At 37.1% G+C, this 23,035-nt stretch overlaps 1 long non-coding RNA gene across 1 annotated transcript in view; it reads left to right on the top strand.

Annotated features, from left to right (window-relative positions):
• Positions 1 to 6,855: 6,855 nt before the first annotated feature.
• LOC125164560 (uncharacterized) overlaps positions 6,856 to 23,035 on the top strand; it is an 83,521-nt gene continuing 67,341 nt past the window's right edge. The window contains exons 1-2 of the long non-coding RNA XR_007151806.1: positions 6,856 to 7,097; positions 11,662 to 11,824. This is a non-coding gene — a long non-coding RNA (uncharacterized LOC125164560). The remainder of the gene's footprint in view (positions 7,098 to 11,661; positions 11,825 to 23,035) is intronic.

Raw genomic sequence — 23,035 nt, 5'->3', positions numbered from 1 at the left:
CTGTCTTTTGAATGTGTCTAGAACTATGTTTGTCCTACTCATTGAGCACAACAGATACTGCCTTGGATCTAATGTGGATGAAAACCTATTTGTGTCTTGCTTATATTTGTTTCTTCCAAAGTGCCTTGCACAATGCCGTACACTCAACTTTTTCCATTAAAAGTTTTCTGTTTTTGTTTTTTGAAGTCAGCTCCACAGGGCAGCAAGCAGAATTATTCATGCCTCCTCAAGTATGACAGGTGTTTACCTCATGTTTTCACTGTTACTAAAATGCTCCCAACTATGCCTGGATGGTAATGATGGCATTTTCAGAATGATTCATACCACTATCCTTCCATGTAGTCTCTAAGCCACAGAACAGCAAAAGAATCATAAACTTGAGATGGCATTGGGATGATTGCTTCTTTGTTCTGAAGTCTCTTATGTTTGCCTGCTTCCTGCCTTGAGTTACTCCCAGACTATTAGCATCAGTTCTTTGGTCTGGTTCCTTTTTCCTTGTTTCTCTTTACCTCAGGCTCCTTGCCCTAGGTAAGCAAAGTTGCTTGCTGCCTTCTTAGCATGAAGAACATAATTTGTTCCTGGTCCTTCACATGCATCTTGTTCAAGGTCTAGAGCACTGTCTTTTTACCGCCCTGGGCTGTTAGGAGGTTAGCGTTGGCCTGAGGTTATGCGCAAGAATCTTAGCAGAATTGGAAAAAAAAATCTACTTATTTAAGGCATGTTTCCCTAATTTTGCATTTGTGTACAGGAATTTTGGAATCTGTAAGTAGTTATTTTAGATTTTCCCTTTAAAATTTTTTTATCTTGGCTAATGGGTTTATTAGTATAGCCTATTGCATATTTTGGATCTGGATTTTGCTGTCAAGCATATCATTTCTCTAATTTCTGTTTATTTACAATTTTTATAAACAGTGATATTTTCTGTTCACATGCTAGTTTAAGCATAGAAATAGATAATTTATTATTTTTTGAATTTGGTCTATTAACCAGTACTCTCTGGTTATCATTCATTTAGCTGTTAAATCACTCACTTGTAATATTATCCAGATCACATTTCTCTAATTAGTAAGTATATCATTAAAAACTTCAAATGCCTTGCTGTAACACAGATATAACATTTTATTCCAGTCTGTTTATGAGAAAAAGATATTAGGTAATTTGCATGATTTATTCTTAAAAGGTCAGGCTGGCTTCTAGTCATTAACACTTATAAATGTTTATATACCCTATTAATGATTTATACAAGTTTTGTTTTTGTTTTTGTTTTTGTTTTTGTTTTTTTTGCCAGTGGTTGAAATAAATTTTAGAAATCTGTAGTTTTTAGAAAATATATTTGGAAAAAAGGGGCAGCTGGGTGGCTCAGTTGGTTAAGCATCTGACTTCGGCTCAGGTCATGATCTCATGGTTCATGATTTTGAGCCTCACGTTGGGTTCTGTGCTGACAGCTCAGAGCCTGGAGCCTGCTTTGGATTCTGTGTCTCCTTCTCTGTCTGCCCCTCCCCTGCTCATGCTCTGTCTCTCTCAAAAATAAATAAACATTAAAAAAGAAAATATATTTGGAAAATGAAACATTTCCTTGTTCATCCTCAGTTTTCTGTCATCTGTTTCATTCACTATAATGTCTCAAATGCTGACATTTGTCCTGCATTGAATTTGCAAATACTTTTAGTATTCAGGAATAAAATCCATCTTGGTTAACTCACTTTGAACTTAAAACCAGCAAAAAAAAAAAAAAAACAAACAAATCAACTAGCCTGAGAAGAGTTTTTCAACTCTCATGTCACCAATTTTGGATTTCAATTCTTCATTCATTCATTCATTCATTCATTCAAAGTTTATTGAGAGAGAGAGAGAGAGAGAGAGAGAACAAGCAGGGAAGGGGCAGAGAGAGAGAGAGAGACGGACAGAGAGAGAGGGAGAGAGAGAGAGAGTCCCAAGCAGGCTCTGCACTGCCAGCACAGAGCCCAATGTGGGGCTCAGTCTTATGAACCATGAAATTGTGACCTGAGCTGAAATCAAGAGTCGGACACTTAACTGACTGCATCACCCAGGAACCTCTCAATCCTTTAAAAAATAATAAAGGGATTGAAATTGCTCCCTGTTAGGCTCTACAGTAGTCTACAGGTTAAGAAGAAAAAGTGGAGACTATCTAACATCCACAGCGAGGGAAAAGTAGCTAGCAAATTCATGTGCTTTGTTTAAAACTAGCTCTGAATTTGAAATTCTTATTATTTAAAGACCCTGTTATTTGCAAGGATGAAAACAAAGAAATAAATTCATTTTCAAGAGGAGTTCCTTACTAAAATCCACATTTCTAGGACATGACATCTTTAGATTTGTTGAACAGCTGAAGGAGCAATATGGTGAGCTAGTCCTTTTATTTCAGGCACAGCATAACAAGGAGTGCAGGTGCAAACCCCATTACCCCATTATCTGGCATCACCTAGCTCTGTCTGCTGTAGTATCCTATGTGACCCTACACGAAGAATTAATAAATGCACAAAAATGGAATAACAAGCTAATTATCACATATCACTTACATTCCTCAAACAGGTTTGAAATAAACTTTAGAACTCTATCCTTTTTTCATCATTAAAAAAATTGTTTTTATTTAACCTTTCACCCCTTTCATCCATTTCTTCTGCCCCTTTTCCCCTGCTTCTGGTAACCACCAATCTGTTTTCTGTATCTATGAACCTTTTTTTTATTCCATATATACAATATTTGTGGAATAGGAGACATCATACTGTATTTGTCCTCCTCTGTCTGACTTATTTCACTTAGCGTGATACCCTCAAGGTCCATCCATGTTGTTGCAAATGGCAAGATTTCATTCTTTTTTATAGCTGAATAATATTCCATTGCGTGTGTGTGTGTGTGTGTGTGTGTGTGTAACCTTTTTTATCCATTCATCTATCTATGGTCACTTAGGTTGTTTCTGTATCTTGGCTATTGTAAATAATGCTGCAATGAACATAGAAGATATATATATCTTTTTGAGTTAGGGATTTTTTTTTACCTTGGATAAATACCCAGAAGTGAAATTGCTAGATGATATTGTAGTCCTATTTTTAATCTTTTGAGGAAACTTCATACCGTTTTTTATAGTGGCAGTACCAATTTACATTCCTACCAACAGTGCAAAAGATTTCCTTTTTTTCACATCTGTGCCAACACTTACTTCTTTCTTTTTGGTAATAGTCAATCTGACAGGTATGAACTGATATTTCATGGCAGTTTTAATTTGCATTTCTGTGATGATTAATGATGTTGAGCATATTTTCACATACTTGTTGGCTATTTCTATTTCTTTGGGAAAATATCTATGCAGATCTGCCCATTTTTAAAAATTTATTTATTTATTCTTGAGAGACAGAGAAAGAGAGAGAGAGAGGGAGTGGCAATCAGAGGGAGAAAGAGAGAATCCCAAGCAGTCTCCACACTGTCAGAACAGAGCCCAATCGGGGCTTGAACTCACAAACGGTGATATTGTGACCTAAGCCAAAATCAAGAGTCAGACGTTTAAGGGACTGAGCCACCCAGGCACCCCCTGCCCATTTTTAAATACAGTTTTTTGTTTTTTGCTATTGAGTGGTATGAGTTCTTTACACATTTTGAGTATTAACCCCTTAGCAGATATATGACTTGCAAATATTTTCTCCCATTCAGTAGGTTGTCTTTTTATTTTGTTGATGTTTTCCTTTGATGTGCAGAAGACTTTTAGTTTGATGTAGTCCCACCTGTTTATTTTCATAGCTTTAGCTTTTGGTGTCAGATTCAGAAAATCATGGCCAAGACCTATGTCAAGGAGCTTACTACCTGTATTTTCTTTTAAGAGTTTTATGGTTTCAGGGATCACATTCAAGTATTTAATCCATTTTGAGTTCATTTTTGTATGTGCTGCAATATAGTGGTCCAATTTCATTCTTTTCCATGTTGCTGCTGAGTTTTCCCAGCACCAGACTCACTTTCCCCACTGTATATTCTTGATTCCTTTGTCATCAATTAATTGTTCATATATGTATGGGTTTATTTCTGGCTCCCTGTTCTGTTCCATTGATTTATGTCTGCTTTTATGCCAGTACCATACTGTTTTAATTACCATAGCTTTATAATAGAGTTTTTTTTAATCAGGAGTGTGTTGCCTCCAGCTTTGTTCTTCTTTCTCAAGATTGGTTTGGCTATTTGGGGTCTTTTGTGTGTTTTCAAAAGTTTATTCTATCCAGGACCACCTGAGTGGTTCAGTTGATTAAGCATCTGACTTTGGCTCAGGTCATGACTTTACGGTTTGTAAGTTAGAGCCTTGCATTGGGCTCTCTGCTGTCAGCACAGAGCCCACTTTGGATCCTCTCTCCTCCCCACTCCTCTGCTTCTACCCTACTCATGTGTATGCACGTATGCCCTCTCTCTCAAAAATAAATAAACATTAAAAAAATTTATTCTATCCATTTTTGTGTGAAGACTCTTCTCTTTAAAGCAAAGAGGGATGCAAAATGGGAGAGCTAATTTTCTCGGTTATTTGTTAGCAGTGTGTGCTAGAAGGTCCAAGTAGTGAGCTTCTTCTTGCTTCTTTGTTTTGTTCCAATTATATTGTTTATTGTCTCCCTACCCCCCAAACAACAACAGCAACTAAGCAAAAATTCTCACAACAAACATGCCAAAATAAAAATTACTAAACAAAACCAAATTAAAAAGCAATCTCCTTCAGTTGCAATGTTTGGTCCTAGGTGGTGAAGACCCGGGGAACAGGGCTGCTTCTAACATGACTTCTGGGGTTCCCATGGCTTTCAGCTATTCTTGCTGTGTTTATTCTGCTCTTTTGCTGTTTATGCAGTTTTAAAATGTATTCAGATGACTTTTAAGTGTACTATTAATATTATTCTTGTGTGGGTTATGAATAAAACTGTAATTGTCCCAAGATCCTGGACCTGTAGAGATAATAGCAAGCATTAGCAGAGAGGTGTTGGCTGAGGTCTATTTATCCAGTATCAGTTTGATTTGATAATCTCACTATAGTATCATTTACTGGTCATAAAATTAACTACTTCTTTTTTAATTTTACCCTTCAACACTTGTCTTTCTTATTTTCCTCTCAGTTCAATGCAATAAAAATTTTGTCTTATTTTTAAAGTCTTTCAACTATAACCCCTAAGGCATTGAGCATGAAGAAAAAAAAACTGTGCATAGAAAATTATATTATGCTGTTTCACTTCTGTGTTGTTTTGCATGTTCTAAGTTTGGACCTTTGATCCAATTAGTTGGGGTTTTTTTTTTTGGTAAGCAATGACCCTGATAGGGGAAGCCAGTAGAGCTGTATACTCATTAAATATACTAAAATGCAGCTGCTGAATAGGTTTTCCTCAATGATTTCACCTCACGATATATACAATTACTGGAAACTGCGCTTTTTCTTATCAAACTGAAGACTGAGGAACAATTTAATAATGTTTTCAACTGTAAGAAAACCTTATAAGCAGAGGGTGATATTTATTTATTGTTCGTTTTCTGCTGAGGAAAATACAAAGGAATTGATAGTTAACTGCTGAGGGATTGAAATAAATTTTGAGATAAAGTTCTCAGCAATGAGGTTATTAAATAGCAGAAGGAAATTTTGCCTACCTTTGGGGAAGTCAGGTGGGGAGAAAGAAGGTAGAAATGGAGTCATTAAAAGATGGTATTTGGGGTGGGAAATTACATTCTATAGTTTCTATAGGGGTTTTCCCTACAGGAGGATTGCAAGATGTGCAGATTATATTCTCTCTGGGAATTCAAAGATGATATTGGAGTGAGACTGGACAATAAACAGCATTTTAAGATCTTGGTTAATATTACAGCTCTATGATTGAGTAACCCTTTCAGTTGCAAGTCTATTTTTATAAAAATTACATTCTTTTGTTATTAAACCAAACCATTACACGTGTATTGACCACTATTTTGCAGTAGGTGTTTTTTTTTTTTTTTGGATGTAATTTGTATATTGCTAAATTCAGGCATTGGTGCTTAACAAATAAACTCTGGTTTGAATGTGATTTTCCAAGGCTGAGGGTGATTTAGCCTTTTTGTTTCTTTTCCATAGTTATTGTATCCATCCCTTATGTAAATTCCATAGATGGCTAGGGATAAAGATGATTACTCTGAATACTCAGGGTAGATTTTCATGGTTTATGGAACTCCTTTCATCCCACTCAGACTGTCAACTTCCTACTGCCTCATTATTTTGCAGAAGTTTGAGATTACTACGTGAGGGTTAGGTTTCCTGTACATTGTCTGAGGCAGTTTCACACAAGGCAGCCGTTGTATGCTGGTCATGTACCATTGAAAATTCTCCAGATGAGATGGTAATCTCTAGTACTACCCTTAAACCCAGACAAATGGAGCCCCTTCTTTGGGTATTGTTATGGGCTGAAATGTGTCTTCCAACTCCCAAATTCATATGTTGAAGTCCTCAGTACCTCAGAATGTGACTATATTTGGAGACAGGGCCTTTAAAGAGGTAATGAAAGTAAAATGGGACTAGAGTTGGCTCTAATATAACCTGACTGATGTCCTTATGAGAAGAGATTAGGATACAGAAAGCATTGAGAGAGGGACAACCATGTGAAGACACAATGAGAAGGTGGCCATCTGCAAGCCAAAGAGAGAGATTTCAGAAGAAACCAACCCCAAGATACGCTGATTTTGGGCTTCTAGGCTCCAGAATTATGAGAAAATAAATTTCTGTTGTTTCAGTCACCCAGTATGTGGTATTTTGTTATGGTTGCCCCAGCAAACTAATGTAGATATTATGACTCATAATGCCCCATTCTGGCCTTCCTCCTGCCAGTTGCCTCTGTAGGGACTAGGACCAAGGGGATAGGCCCAGTTGGGAGGTGGGCCCATTTGGCACCTATGCCTGCCTTCTAAACCTTGCTATGTGGACCTAGACCCCGAAATTCTACTAAATGGAGTCCACTTTCAGGGCTTGAGAAACCTTTTATTTGGTCATTCCTCCTGAAGGCAGCTCTCTCCACCTGTGGGTGTGCCCCTAGACCTGGGCTATAGCTATGTGGGAGGAGTGTGGGAGAACAAGAAGAGGCTGGGGATGGAAAAGAAGAAGGGTAAGCCATGTGTGGGGTAGAAGCAGATAAGAGAGATAATTTTATCAGTGCCTCTGTGTACTGATGTGGAACTTTGAGGAATCTGAGAATTATAAGTTTGAACCTATCTTTCCAGATTTTGGTCAAAGTATATATTTCAAGGTAGTAGGATAGGACATTGAAAAAAAATTAAAGTTTATTAATTTTGAGGGAGAGGGGAGAGAGAGAGAGCACAAGCTGCGGAGGGGCAGAGAGAAGGGGACAGAGGATCCGAAGTGGGCTTCGTGCTGACAGCAGAGAGCAGAATGTGGTGCTTGAACTCACAAACATGAGATTATGGCCTGAGCTGAAGTTGTACACTTATCCAACTGAGCCACCCAGGTGCCCCTGGGATAGGACATACTTTATTTACAGTTTTGTTAACTGGATGTGTCGTTTTTAAGTATTGTATGTTTTGTGGATCCCCGTTTGTATTCTTATCTGGGCTCCACAATATATTAGGGGTAGGTCTGATATCATCAATTTCTCTATTGTAATTTCCTTTTTTTCCTATATTAGAAGCAGTATATAGAAGCTGGATTTGTGGTTGACATCAATGGTATAATAAAAAATTTTATTTGATCTTAGTTTATTCCAAGTTTGGGGACAGATAAGACTTTAGATACTGAAGTCAGGGTCAAGGGCAGGAAGGAATCCAGAGAAAGGAGAGAGGAGAAAAAAGAGGCCCAGTTTACATGTCCATACCTCTGGGTTTAGATTACCTTACATGAATTTTAAGTTCAGCAGTTTTGGAATATGATTGCATGAGCTCAGGTTCAAGATGGAGTTGGGAGTGTGAGAGCTTTATTGGAGGTCTAGCAAAAGGAAGAAAAATGGTGGAATGAACAAGAGTAGGTGGGCAAAGCCTTCAGAAGACGCTGCTGCTCTGAGAGCAGGGAGAATGGAAGGAAAGAGGAGAGGGTAGGAAGGCCTCAGATTATGGGCAGTTCTGAGAAATCTCAGCCAGCCCTATGCTGAGCTCATGCAGTTTACCCATAGAGGAGTCCTGAATTGGGAAGAAAGGGCAAGGCCCTAGTACTCCCACCAGGCTCAGTCATTAGTGGGGACTTCTGGGGAGAGCATGACCTCATCTCAAATGCTGCAGTGGATCCTGGAAGTGTTCCAGCTGGAGGGTATTAGCAGATAGTGCTCCTCATGGCAGGTTCTTGGAGGATCCGAGGGGTGAACTACATAGCTGCTACATTTGTTTCTTTTCTTCTGATTGCACATATAATTCATGGTTTTCACGAAAACTTTCTAAAGCCAAAATAAAAACAAAAAAATTCAGAGAAAATAAAAATGTCTCATAATCCCATCCTGTATGGATAACCATTAATGTTTTGGTAAATGTATTTATTAAAGTTCTCCATAGGAACAGAAATAACAGTGTGTGTGTGTGTGTGTGTGTGTGTGTGTGTGTGTGTGTGTGTTAAATGTATGTTTGTTGTAAGGAATTGGTTCACCTGACTATGAAGGCTGAAAAGTCCCATAATCTAGCATCTGCAGTCTGGAAGCTCAGGAAAGCTGATGGTATAGTTCCAGTCCATATCCAAAGGCCTGAGAACCAGGGGAGCCAATGGTATAAACACTGTCTGAATCTGAATAAGGGAGAAGAATGATGGTCCAGCTGCTCTGGTCAGGCAGAGAGAGAATTCCCTCTTCTTCCGCTTTTTTGTTCTATTTGGGTCCTCAGTGGATTGGGGGATGCCAATCCACACGGGAGGGCAATCTGCTTTACTCAGAAAACTGATTCAGATGCTCATCCCATCCAGAAAACTCTCACAGATATACACAGAAATAATGTGCAATTTAATCTGGGCACCCCATATTCCAGTTGGCACATAAAATTAACCATCATGGTAAATATCTTTAATTATAGGGATGCTTAAAAAATTAAATTCATATTATTGGCAACCAAAACTTTTTATTTAGGCTTTTCATATCTTACATGTTTCTATATGTCATTAAATATTCTTTTCCAGCATGATTTAATGATTGCACAGTATGATAATGCCATACTTTATTAACCAATTTATTTCTTATTTTTGAATATTTAGTTTTCTAGTTATTCCCTATTACTATTGTTATTAACTATTAAATATTAATAGTGTTTCCCATACTGTTAACAATAATATGATGAGCATCCTAGTCCACAAAAAATAATCTTGAAATAATTTGCAAAAATGGAATTTCTTGGTCAGAGGAAATTTTATCTTTAAGGACTTTGGCTAAATACTGCCTGAATGACTTCTGGAAAGGTTGTAACCACTTTTGTTTCTCCTTGCATCATGTAAGAGCATCTATTTCCACTCATCTTAGTTCATCTGTGGTGCAGTATCTAATCATATATTATTAGCCGAGAAAAATTAAAACATCTATTTGCAAATTCAACTGGAGCCTCTTTCCGAGCTTCTTGAATCCTCTATGCCCTCTGTACTATGAAATGTGCAGTCTGAGAGGGCATTGCTCAACCCCAAGAGACTGAATATTGACCTAATGAGTAGACTGTGCCCAGAGGCATCTGGTGGCTTGCTCAAGATTAGCCTGCTGGTTGGTGACAGCCTGGGTATCAGAACCTAGGGTTCTCAACACTTTGTCAATGTGTTTTCTTTATATGGGAAACTACTGGATAAGCATCAAGGAAAATTTGGAACTTGGACAAATTTTACTTATTGAATACAGCCTTACAGAGTATTTCTTATGTGCCAGACAACACTCCAAGTTCTTTGGAAATATTGGACTCATTTATTGTGGGTTTGGGTTTTGGCTTCATCCAGCAAAGCTGGGGATGGCAGGAAGGATTACTCAAGACTCCATGAAAGTCAAGAGTGGTGAGAGGGAGGCTAAGGGAAGTCTCTTGGAGCTGCTCTCAAGCTCCTGTATTTATTGAGCATACACTTAGGGAAACATTGCACAGTACGTTCAATGGGCTACTGAACGTAGAGAAAACGTGCAGAAAGACAAGTTAAGACAGGATAAAATATTGTATGCGATTACATGGTCTAAGGAATTTATGAGCACAGGGAGGACCTAACCCCTAGATATACATTAACTAGATAAGCAAAGTGAGGCCTGCTGTTTTCAACAAGGTCAGAGAACAGTGTTCTGCTTTGTAATGCATTCCCTGTAATTTCTTAACCCAGGACATAGCTATTTGATTTCCCACAGTTTACTCCTTCTAACAACCCTATGAGCTATATTATTAAGACTTCTACTTTATATTTGAGAAAATAGGCACAGAGAAATTCACTAACTTGCCCAAGATCATGTGGGGTAAACGGCAGAGCAGGAATTTGAACTGAGGCAGTGTGGCTTCGAAGATCATCCTCTGTTCTTTAAATCACAAGATATAGAATGGCATGTTTCATCTTTTATCTGAAGATGTATACTTTGAGAATGTCCATGTGCATTGTCTATTGTTATGGCCAGAGAACCATTTTCGTTAGTTTTGTTGGAGAGGACTTAAGGTATTTACATTCTACTCAGACACTGCCAAGTATTTCTTTGTTTATTGTGGATCTGCCTCCAGCTTTATGAGGGAAGGTAACTAGTCTGTTCTACTCACTGCTGGACCCCACGCACCTGACCCCAAAACCTCGAACAGGACATAATAAGTGCCCCAAAGCATTATGTGGGTGAATGAATGTTTGGGGAGACCTCTACGATGAAGCTTTGAATGGAGACTTAAATGTGAAAAGGAATTAGACATATAGGTATCTCAGGATAGAGACATCTGGAAGAGGGAAGAACAAGTGTGAACACACTGGTCAGGAACACACTTGACATGTCTAGCAGACATGAAGAAAGCTCTGTGGCTGCAGTGCGGTGAGTAATATGGGATGAGCTCAGGGCAGGAAGTGAGGGTCCAGGGCATGTTGAGCCTCCTAGGCCAGCCACAGTAAGGTGCTTCGATTTGAATTGTAAGTGGAATGGGAAGCCTTTGTGTGGTTCCAAGCAGGAGGACCGCACCATGTGACCTGGGTCATCACATGACTTCACTGGTTCTGGTGCAGAGAAAGGATTTCCTTTCAGAGTACCCACAGCCATTTTTCGAAATTTATTTTAGTTCACTCATGTTAAGTGAAAGAATCTGCCCTCTGATTGTGTTATGATATTTCATTTATATAAAATAGAGTTCAGAATGATTTCTAAACTTATTTTAAAAGCATAAAATAAAGTTTTCCTAAGAAATTAATCCCTGGGGCGCCTGGATGGCTCAGTCAGTTTAGCATCTGACTGCAGGGTAGGTCATGATCTCACAGTTCATGAGTTTGAGGCCTGTAATGGGCTTGCTGCTGTCAGCACAGTCTATTTTGGATTCTCTGCCCCTCCCCTGCTTGCTTGCTCTCTCTCTCTCTCAAAAATGAATAAACATTTATTAGAAAAAGAAATTAATAACCAATTCTTTTATCCCCCTTAGAAATGCTATTTATTATCAAAGCTTTACTGAGATTAGCAAATGATTTTTAAAAATTTGATATCAAAGTATTTTTCCAAGTATGAAGTACTCCTCCACTTATCCATGGTTTTGCTTTCCTTGGTTTAGTTTTCCCCAGTCAACCATGGTCTGGAAGGAGATGATCTTCCTTCTGGGGTGTCATCAGAAGGTCAATAGCACCCTGATGCTACATCACAATGCCTGCGTCATTCACCTCACTTCATCTTATCACGTAGGCGTTTTATCTCCCATCATCACAACAAGAAGACAGGTGAGTATAGTACAGTAAGATATTTTGAGAGAGAGACCACATTCATATAACTTTCATCACAGTATAATTGTTTTGTGTTTTGTTATTGTTGTTAATCTCTTATTGTGCCTAATTTATAAATTAAACTTTGTATGGGTATGTACGTATAGGAAAAAACCAGTATATATAGGATTTGGTACTGTCCTTAGTTTCATGCATCTGCTGGGGGTCTTGGAAGGTACCCCCTGTGGATAAGGGGGACTATGGTACACAGAATCAACATAAATAAAATTTAAAACATAAATAGATTGATCGCCTTCAGTATAAAGGCATTGTGTGTTAAGGCCTTTCCATTCTGGGAAAGAGAACTACATACTTCATAAAGAAGTATATGTTTATAATCATCACCTCTCAGAATTTAACATTCCTAGAGAAAGTAAAATAAGCTTATTCAGTCTAGTTCTGTTTCTTTTTCATCACATTGTTTTACTTTCTTTTCCTACTTTTCCCCCCTTGGTTATGTAAACTGGTACTATATAAATCATATTCTATAAATAAACATTTATTCAAATGGCATTTTGATATAAAGTGCTGATAATAAATATGCTTATTTAGTAAGGTGTTTCCATGTAATTATAGTTAATTATGTGGTCAAAAACACAATACACTGACCTGTGGTTTTATACATATATGTATTTCTTATGTTTTGCTTTTTATGGATAATTCCTGTTTGACATATTGAATTTACTTTTGAGGGCCAATTCAAGTCATGGTTTCTTAGACTTCCCTGAGTTGCAACTTTCAGGATATTTTTGACATATTGGCAATAATACTTTTATAGAGAAGGTAATATAAAAGTGAGGATGAAATAATACTAGCCATTAACAAAAATATGTGGAAACTATGGCCTTGTAAATCTCTTTGAGGACTGGAAAATTCTTTGAAACAAATAAACAAACAAAACAAAACAGGTTACCATATATTTAGATGTTACCAGTGAGTGAAATAGAGAAATTAATTTGAATCTTTGGGTGTCAAATTGATAGGCTGTGTCTAATTTTTTTCTAATGGATTATAAAAGGATTTTTTTTCCAGAAAGAGACGCTGTTTAGATTTTTCAGAAAGAAGTCTGAGAAATATGCTCTTTTGTTTTCATTTGTGCTGTGAGTTTAGAATACTGGGGGTGTAAAAGTGACCAAAGATGCCTTAGGATTTGCAAAAAAATTAATATATGTTTGACTCGTAAGTCCATGGTGTGGTAAACCTATGCCCAGCTCAGAATACAATAATATCTGAGCTAATGTTCCAGTGTGTATTACACAGAACTATTTCTTTTTTTTAATGCTCTCCCTAATGTTGCCAGGAGGAGAGAGTGGCCTAAGACAGGTGCTGCTGACAGGTTAGGTTGCGCGAAAACTGAACATTGACCGCTGGAGTTAGTATCCAGCAGGTCATTTGTAACTTGTCAAAAGCAGTTTTGGTGGAGCGGTGTGGGCACTACCCTGATTGCAGTGGATTTACTAGAGCAAAGGAAGAGTTTAATTGGAAACAGTGTGGTCAACTTGGAGGAGATGTGCTGTAAAAGAATGTAGAGAAATGCATAGTTGCTCATGGGAGAGGAGAGCACACCAGAGTTTTTTTTTTTTAATATTTCTTTTTAAGGTAGGAGAATTACTAACATTTTGTGTGTTGATAAGAATGATCTAGGATAGACAGAAAATTAGTGATATGGGAGAGAGAAGGGAGATTTTATGTATTTGAATACGCGAGAGGGGATAGGGGCCAATGCACTGCTTGTGAAAGGGGCACCAACGGTTCATGCACATTAACAAGAAGAAAGGCAGACATAAGGCTGTGGGTGCTTGTAGGCTGTAGTGGTAAAAAGGAAAGTTCCGGAGATCCAGCTTTCCAAAACCCTACTCCTGTCACCTATTTGGTATATATTATTCTATCTGAGACAGGATTGATGTTTTCGTACTATAACTCTGATATGCAAAGAGAATGAGAAGTATTTATTTAAAAATGACTATTCATGAGCTTCTATCAGGGTGGAGGTGGGGGGAACACCCCAAGTGCAGCCTCCGTCTGTGATCCTGCAGTCCGGTGGTCTGCACTATGCGGTCTTTTTGTATCAATCCCAAATGGATTTTTGTGTGCCTATTCCTGCCATGTTCTCATTAACTCTGCATTCCAGCTTCTGGTTCCCCATATACACTAAGTGCAGACGAGTGGGTTTTTGGAGCTCCAACTTAGGCTAAATCTTATGCCCTGGTTAGCTTTTGCCATACTATTAGGCTGAGCTATTAGGTGAGTGAGTTCCGCAACTCACTACAAGACTTTTCCTAGTGGAGCGGATATGCATAATCAGTAGAATTGCATAATTTACAGCCAGTGGTCAAATGATACTGGGCAGGAGCCAGGGGTAGACCAGGGCATCACAATTTAAAAAATATCTATAGGCATTTCTTTTTTTTAATATATGATATTTATTGTCAAATTGGTTTCCATACAACATCCAGTGCTCCTCCCAAAAGATGCCCTCTTCAATGCTCATCACCCACCATTCCCTCCCTTCCACCCCCCCATCAACCCATCTTTAGACATTTCTAAAGTACTACTAGGATTGAGAAACACTGTCTTCAAGACCTGTTCAAGGCTTAGCCTCAGAACACTTTATTAATTCCTGCTGTTTTTTTTTTTAAATTTTTTTTTTTCAACGTTTATTTATTTTTGGGACAGAGAGAGACAGAGCATGAACGGGGGAGGGGCAGAGAGAGAGGGAGACACAGAATCGGAAACAGGCTCCAGGCTCTGAGCCATCAGCCCAGAGCCTGACGCGGGGCTCGAACTCACGGACCGTGAGATCGTGACCTGGCTGAAGTCGGAAGCTTAACCGACTGCGCCACCCAGGCGCCCCAAATTCCTGCTGTTTTTGAGGTGACTCACACCTACATGTTTCTATGCTCCCTACTCCAAGGTGTGGCCCAAGGATGAGTGTCAACAGGGACCCAAGCACCTGATTTTTATTTCAACCCTTCATCTCTTGGGCTGGGAGGGGAGGGATTTTTATTTACTCTTCATGGAGAAGATCCTTTTTATGTCATATTTGTGATCTGGGAGCATAAAGCTTTCATGGTTCTGCCATAATGACAGAAGTGGTAACCCCTCTACCCCGAAGATCTAAGTGTCCTGTGCATGCACACGGACACATGTGCACACACACATGCACATACACACACAGCCTAGACTCCTTTCTGGTTTCAAATATTGGCTTCATCACTACTAGTTGTGTAATCGTGGTCAAATTCACCTTTCTTAAGCTAACAAGATAAACTCAGGAGTGTTGTGAAGATTAATGTGAAAATTCAGTAAAACTCTTTGAATAATGCTTGAAACCCCAGAATAGTCTCTGATGTAGTAGGTATTGACTAAATGGTAGCAATTATTTTTACATTTGCATATAAATATACATATAGATATCTAAGGAAAGTAGATCCTAAAATTCATGCTTTCCTAAGTGAATGAGGTTCCAGCAGTGAAATGCAATGTTGGGGACCCTAATTGATTCTCCTTAAGCAAAAGCTGGTACATAGAGAGATGAGGAAAGACACATAAAATGGGAAAAGCTGAAACTAGATAGTAACGAGAACTTGGATAAAGTGGCATTTGAAAAGAAGAGGAGAAGGATGGTGTTCAAAGAGTCATTATTAGTTAGGAATTTTGTTTCACTATCTATAAGAAAAAAGCTGCATCTAGCTCAAAGTCCACAGTTTTCTCCATTGGATCTAAATGTAGCTTTAACATTTATAGGAATGTTTGACATCCTGTAAACCAAAAGGCAAGTTATCTGGCCCCAGCACATTTCAAATTATATTGGTGAGAAAAAGCAAGATAACCACAATAAAACTACTCATAACAGGGGAGAATGGGAAATACATAGTAGCCTCTGCTCATAACAATGATCAGATGATATCGGGTAGGAATATTAAGAATTTACTGCCTTGGCTGATGGCTAAGGTCCTTGATTAGGCCTTCTGGCAGAACATGGTTCAGATATCTGGGAGAAGTTCTCTAATTCACTGATCTCCCTTATCCTCAGATGGATTTTAACCTTTTTCTTGAATTATACAATTAGAATATTTGATGAACATCTGTGTGTACTAGTTCAAGTATATATATGTAAAAAATTAATTCCTAGAAGTAAAAATTTTGGAAGTTAATTGTATTGAAAATTGAATAGATATTTCTGAATTGTCCTCTAAGATAGAGTTCCTCTAAAAAAAATAAAATGGAGTTTCTGTTTTAAAGTACCTCTTCAAATAAATAAATAAAGAATTGCATAGACCCGCATCTCACATAGTTTCTGTTGCTTAAAAAGACAATGGCATCATTGTATTTAAAAATATGTAAATTTTACTTCTCACAACAGCAATATCCTGTATTTGAATAAATGTTCATATAAGCGTAGATGACTCAGTTGATTCATTATGATATAGTTGATTAATTATTAGTTGACAAATGTGACTCAGTTGATTGATAATTCTTGGTACTTTGTGGGTCTGCTGCTCATGATTTGGGAATCATGACCCTAGGCCAAGAGCTTATCTTGCTACAGGCTTATGCTTTGGCCCCCTGTACTAATTGGTACCAAATTTTGCACATGGTTGGTTCTCTGGAAATATTAGTTGATTTGTGTACCTTTTCATCATCACTATTATTGCTTCAAATTAGCATTTCTCTCCTCTCAAACTCACCATGAGGGAGAAATGTAGTTTCTCATAGCTTTCTCCTCACGTTCATGTCCCTAAAATTAGGCTTTTGGAGTTTTTAAGGACTTGTTTGGTTTGTTTGGCTTTGGTTGTTGACACCGTCAGGAAATAAGAAGAGGGAAAAGAAAATCTTCCACTTTCTGGTTGCCTCCAGTTATTAGACACTGGGATCTGGAGTAGCAGTGGCTCTAAAGGGGCAAAGACACAGATCACTAATAGGAAGAACAGGAATGTAAGGGACTGGGGTGAGTTGTATGCCAAATTGTCATGTGAAAATGTGAATAACCCACTTTGCAGTTATTCATGAGTAGTCAAAAATCTGGACTTGGGGTTCCCTCATATTAATATTGATTAAAAATAAAATATGACATGGTCGAACAAAACAAGTTTGTGAGCTATGTTTGGTTGCAGTACACAGGTTTATACCGTCTGGGCAAGAGATCTTTAGGCTCAAGCTTATATTTAAAGTCATTTGATTTCTCTATATTGTAAATAGCCATCCAAATCTTACTACCGCTCTATAATAATATCATGTCATACATATAAAGGCATATTCCTGACAGCTAAACTCTACGTTCTATTGGGGAAGGGACCAAGATCACTTGGCTTATTACTGTGTCTGGTCCTAGCATAGTCAGTACTCAATTATATACTATAGGCCAGGCAGAACATTTGATTTTTAAATTTATTAGGTAAATATTGAGGTGGGTGGCAATCATAATATCTAATAACAAGTACCACACAAAATATAAAATTTCCCAGAAAAACTTGATAGTATTTCTTCGTTTTATGCAGTGTTTGCATTTCTTCATTTACTTTCTTCCCCTAGTAGTTTACTTTGTGTATCTTGATTTCTTTCCATTTTTGCCAGGAGAGGAAAAATATTGGGTATAAGTTGCTTAGGACCTTTTAGAACAAGGAATTGCTTTTGTTGTTTGTTTTGAAAAGATTTTCTTTGTGGTCATGGAATATACATGTCATTTAAAAAAATTACAGAGATTTCAGATATTCTGCTTCATTTATAATAAACTAGCTAAATGTCTTGACAGTTTTAACATTTTGATTTCCAGGTTGCCTCTTCTCTCAAGAAATCATGCAGAAGAAGTCTTTCGTCAAATTATCCCCAGTGTTTGTTCCGAAAAATGTGGTTAACATTTGTTTTTTCTACCAAATCATGCCACCTTTACATTTTCTCATTTTTTTTTCTTGAAATTCAGTAAAATTATTGGCTTGAGGGCACTCATTATTAACATTCTCCTTCCAGTAAAGTGGCTTTCTGCTGCAGACCCTGGAGGTCCCTGAGCCCCTTTTGGGAAGTCCTGTGTGGTCAAAACTATTTTCATAATACTAGTTAAGTTTTTTTTTTTTATTGTGTTAACATTTGTTTCAATAGTGCAAAAGCAAGGGTAGGTGAAATGATTGGAGTTTAACAGAAATTAAGATAGCACATACTTGTAGTAAGACAACACTAAAATAAAAACTTGTATAAGAATGTGCTACTGCATATCAAGTGCAATGGTTGTCTCAAGGGAAAACACTTTTTTTGTTTTTAACTTGCAAACTGAGCCTTCCGAAATGATTTTAGTTAGGTTGGGAGAGGGAGTTTACCAGAGAGGTAGTAGAATGGATAGGCAATGTTTAGTGCAAAGTCTCACGAAGGTTAGGGCTTAGTCCAAGAAAAACAATGCACATTTATTTATTTATTTATTTACTTATTTTGTTTATTTTTTAAAATATAATTTATTGTCAAGTTTGCTAACATACAGTATATACAGTGTGCTCTTGGTTTTGGGGGTAGATTCCCGTGGTTCATCACTTACATACGACACCCAGTGCTCATCCCAACAAGGGCCCTCCTCAATGCCCATAACCCATTTCCCCCTCTCCCCTGCCTTCCCCATCAACCCTTAGTTTGTTCTCTGTATTTAAGAGTCTCTTATGGTTTACCTCCTTCTCTGTTTATAACTGTTTTTTACCCCTTCCCTTCCCCCATGGTCTTCTGTTAAGTTTCTCAAGTTCCACATATGAGTGAAAACATGTATCTGTTTTTCTCTGACTGACGTATTTCACTTAGCATAATACCTTCCACGTTGCTGCAAATGGCAGGGTTTCATTCTCTCTCATTGCCAAGTAGTAACAATGCACATTTAAATGATTTTTAGCAAATGTATAGAGTTGTATAGAGTTGTATATCACCACAATTGATTTATTTTTATTTTATTTATTTATTTTCTATTTTAATTCCAGTACACTATGTTATATTAGTTTCAGATGTACAATATAGTGATTCAGCAATTCTATACATTACTAAGTGCTCAACATGGTAAGTGTACTCTTAATCCCTTTCACCTATTTTATCCATCCCTCCCCCCTTTCTGATAGCCATCAGTTTGTTTGTTCTCTGTAGTTAAGAGTCTGTTTCTTGGTTTATCTCTCTTTCTTTTTTTTTTCCTTTGCTCATTTGTTTCATTTCTGAAATTCCACATATGAGTGAAAACATGGTGTTTGTCTTTCTCTGACTGACTTATTGCACTTACCTTATACTCTCTAGCTCCATCCATATTGTTGCAAATGGTAGGATTTTATTTTTTATGGCTGAACAATATTCCATTGTATATGTATACTACATCTTTTTTATCCATTCATCCATCAGTGGACACTTGAGCTACTTCCATAATTTGGGTATTGTAAATAATGCCACTATAAACATAGGGGTATATATATCTTTCAAATTAGTGTTTTCATATTCTTTGGGTAAATACCCAGTAGTGGAATTACTGGATCATAGGGTAATTCTATTTTTAATTTTTTTGAGGAACCATCATACTATTTTCCACAGTGGCTGCACCAGTTTGCATTCCCACCAACAACGTGAGAGGGTTCCTTTTTCTCCACATCCTCAGCAACACTTGTTGTTTCTTGTGATTTTGATTTTTGTCATTCTGACAGGTACAGAGTGTTATCTCATTGAAGTTTTGATTTGCAATTCCCTGATGATGAGTGATGTTGAGCATCTTTTTATATGTCTTTGGTCATCTGTATGTTTTCTTTGGAGAAATGTCTGTTCATGTTTTCTGCCCATTTTTAAAATTGGATTTGGTTTTTGGTGTTGAGTTGTACAATTTCTTTATATATTTTGGATACTAACCTTTTATCAGATATGTCATTTTCAAGCTTCTCCCATTCAGTAGGTTGTCTCTTAGTTTTGATTGTTTTATTCTCTGTGCAGAAACTTTTAATTTTGATGTAGTCCCAATAGTTTATTTTTGCTTTTGTTTCCTTTGCCTCAAGAGGCACGTCTAGAAAAATGTTGCTATGGCTGATGTCAGAGAAATTACTGACTGTGCTTTTTTCTAGAATTTTTGTGGTGTCAGGCCTCACATTTAGGTCCTTAATCCATTTTGAGTTTACTTTTGTGTGTGGTGTAAGAAAGCAGTCCAGTTTCATTCTTTTGCATGTAGCTGTCCAGTTTTCCCAACACCATTTGTTTAAGAGACTGTATTTTTCCCATTGTATATTTTTGCTTCCTTTGTTGAAGATTAATTGACCATATGATTGTGGGTTTGTTTCTAAGCTTTCTGTTCTGTGGCATTAATCTACATGTCTGTTTTTGTGCTGGTACCATGCTGTTTTTATTACTACAGCTTTGTAGTATACCTCAAAATCTAGGGTTGTGATACCCCAGTTTTGTTCTTTTTCAAGATTGTTTTTGCTACCCAGGATCTTTTCTGGTTCCACACAACTTTTAAGATTCTTTATTCTAGTTCTGTGAAAAATGTTGTTGGTATTTTGATAAGGATTGCATTAAATGTGTAGATTGCTTTGGGTAGTATAGATATTTTAACAATATTTGTTCTTCCAATCTATGAGCATGGAATGTCTTTCCATTTTTTTGGTGTCACCTTCAATTTCTTTCATCAATGTTTTATAGTTTTCAGAGTACAGATCTTTTTCATTTCCTTGGTTAAGTTTATTTCTAGGTATTTTATTATTTTTGCTGCAATTTTAAATGGGATTGTTTTCTTAATTTCTCTTTCTGCTACTTCATTATTAGTGTATAGAAGTGCAGTAGATTTCTGTATACTGATTTTGTTCCTGCACATCACAATTGATTTTTAAAATGTTTCTAATACTGCCCAAATGTCTTTCAATCTCATTTGCAATTTAGATCAATTTCAACTTCTTCAGTCACAGACAACCACTGATCTGCTTTTTTGCTTCTTTAGATTTGCCTTTTCAGAATATCTTATATGAATGAAATAATAAGACATGAGCCTTTTACATCTGGCTTCTATCACTTAGCATGTTTTTGAATTTTATATGTGTGATAGCATGTATTAGTATGTAATTCTTTTTCACTGTAGAATAATAGTCTTTTGGATATATATGTGGATATATCACATTTTTCTATGCATCAATTAATGGATATTTGGATTGGTTACAGATCTTATTTCTTATGAGTAAGAATGCTATGAATATTTACACAATACTATTTTAATTCCTCTATTGATTTTTAAAATTATATTTGTGTTATTATCTTATATTCTATTTTCCAACTCTAGAATTTCCACTTTATTTTTAATTCTGTATAATCTTTATCTTTTCTTGAAATTCTTTATTCATTATTTAAACCATCCTGAAATGGGGTCAGGATATAGGCCTCTTTGAAGGGAAATGCTCACTTGTAAGAGACAGAAAAAGTAAAGGTTAGGCAACTTCTGATTTTTCTTTTCCTTCTGTCCAAAGACTATTTATGTAGTTTGGGACAGAGTGTTTTAGGGATTTCTATTTTTTCAAAGTTTGCTATCATGTTTGTTACCAAAGTTTGTATCATGAATGTTAGGGCCCCAATCCATCACAGTTTTGGATTTTGATATCCAAAAGTTTCCATTTTTGAAACTCAAAAAGCCTTTGCTGTTAAAATTATTTTTCTGCCATGAGTTTCAGAAAGCTATTTTAAATTTTTTTATATTCTATTTTTTTCATGTTTATTTATTTTTGAGAGAGAGAGAACACAAGCAGGGGAGAGGCAGAGAGAGAAGGAAACAGAGGATCTGAAGCAGGCTCTGTGCTAACAGCAGAGAACCGGATGTGGGGCTCAAACTCACGAACTGTGAGATCATGACCTGACCTGAAGTCAGACTCTCAACCGACTGAGCCACCCAGACTCCCCCAGAAATTTACTTTGAAACCCCAAGGCTATGATTTCATTTCTTTTTATTATTTTCCATGATAAAATCCTTGCCTTTTTTTCAATTTAAATTTTAGTTAGTTAACATATAGTGCAATATTGGTTTCAGGAGTAGAATTCAGTGATTTGTCACTTACCACATTCAGTGCTCATCACAACGTGCACTCCTTAATACTCATCACCCATCTAGCCTATGTCCCACCCACCTCCCTCCATCAACCCTCAGTTTGTTCTCTATGATTAAGAGTCTCCTGTGGTTTGTTTCCCTCTCTCCTATTTCCCCCCCTCCTTCCCATATGGTCATTTGTTTTATTTCCTCAATTCTACTTATGAGTGAGATCATATGGTATTAATCTCTTTCTGATTGACTTAACTTGATTAATATATTCTAGCTCCATTCATGTAATTGCAAGTGGCAAGATTTCATTCTTTTTGATGGCTGAGTAATATTTTATTGTATATGTATATGTATATACATACACACATACCATCTCTTCTTTATCCATTCATCAGTCAATGGACATTTGGATTCTCTCCATAGTTTTGCTAATGTACATTGGGAGGCATGTACCCCTTTGAATCTGTATTTTTGTATCCTTTGAGTAAGTACCTAATAGTGCAATTTCTAGATCAGAAGGTAATTCTATTTTTAATTTTTTGAGGAACCTCCATACTGTTCTGCAGAGTGGATGCACCAGTTTGCATTCCCACCAACAGTGTAAGAAGGTTCCCCATTCTCTGCATCCTTGCCAACACCTGTTGTTTCCTGTGTTGTTAATTTTACCCATTCCAACAGATGGGAGGTGGTATCTCTTTATGGCTTTGATTTGTATTTCTCTGATAATGAGTGACGTTGAGCATCTTTTCACAGATGCATCTTTGCACAGAGCATCTTTTAACAGACACATGTCTGTTAGCCATCTTGATGTTTTCCTTGGAAAAGTATCCTTTCATGTCTGCTAAATTCTTTATAGATTTTGGATACTAATCCTTTAGCAGATATGTCGTTTGCAAATATCTTCCTCCATTCTGCAGGTTGCCTTCTGGTTTTGTTGACTGTTTACTTTGCTGTGCAGAAGAAGCTTTTTATCTTGATGAAGTCCCAGTAGTTAATTTTTGCTTTTATTTCCCTTGCCTTCAGTAACGTTCTGGTAAGAAGTTGATCCAGCTGATGTCAAAGAATTTCTGCCTGTGTTCTCCTCTAGGATAAAATCCTTGCCTTGATGTAAAGGCAAAATAGGAATTTTACTTGATTTGAGAGGAAGGAACATG

The sequence above is a fragment of the Prionailurus viverrinus genome, chromosome B1 (assembly GCF_022837055.1).
Source record: "Prionailurus viverrinus isolate Anna chromosome B1, UM_Priviv_1.0, whole genome shotgun sequence".
NCBI classification, from domain to species: Eukaryota; Metazoa; Chordata; class Mammalia; order Carnivora; family Felidae; genus Prionailurus; species Prionailurus viverrinus.
Note: the sequence above shows the minus strand (reverse complement) of the source record. Positions and strands in the feature narration are given on the sequence as shown.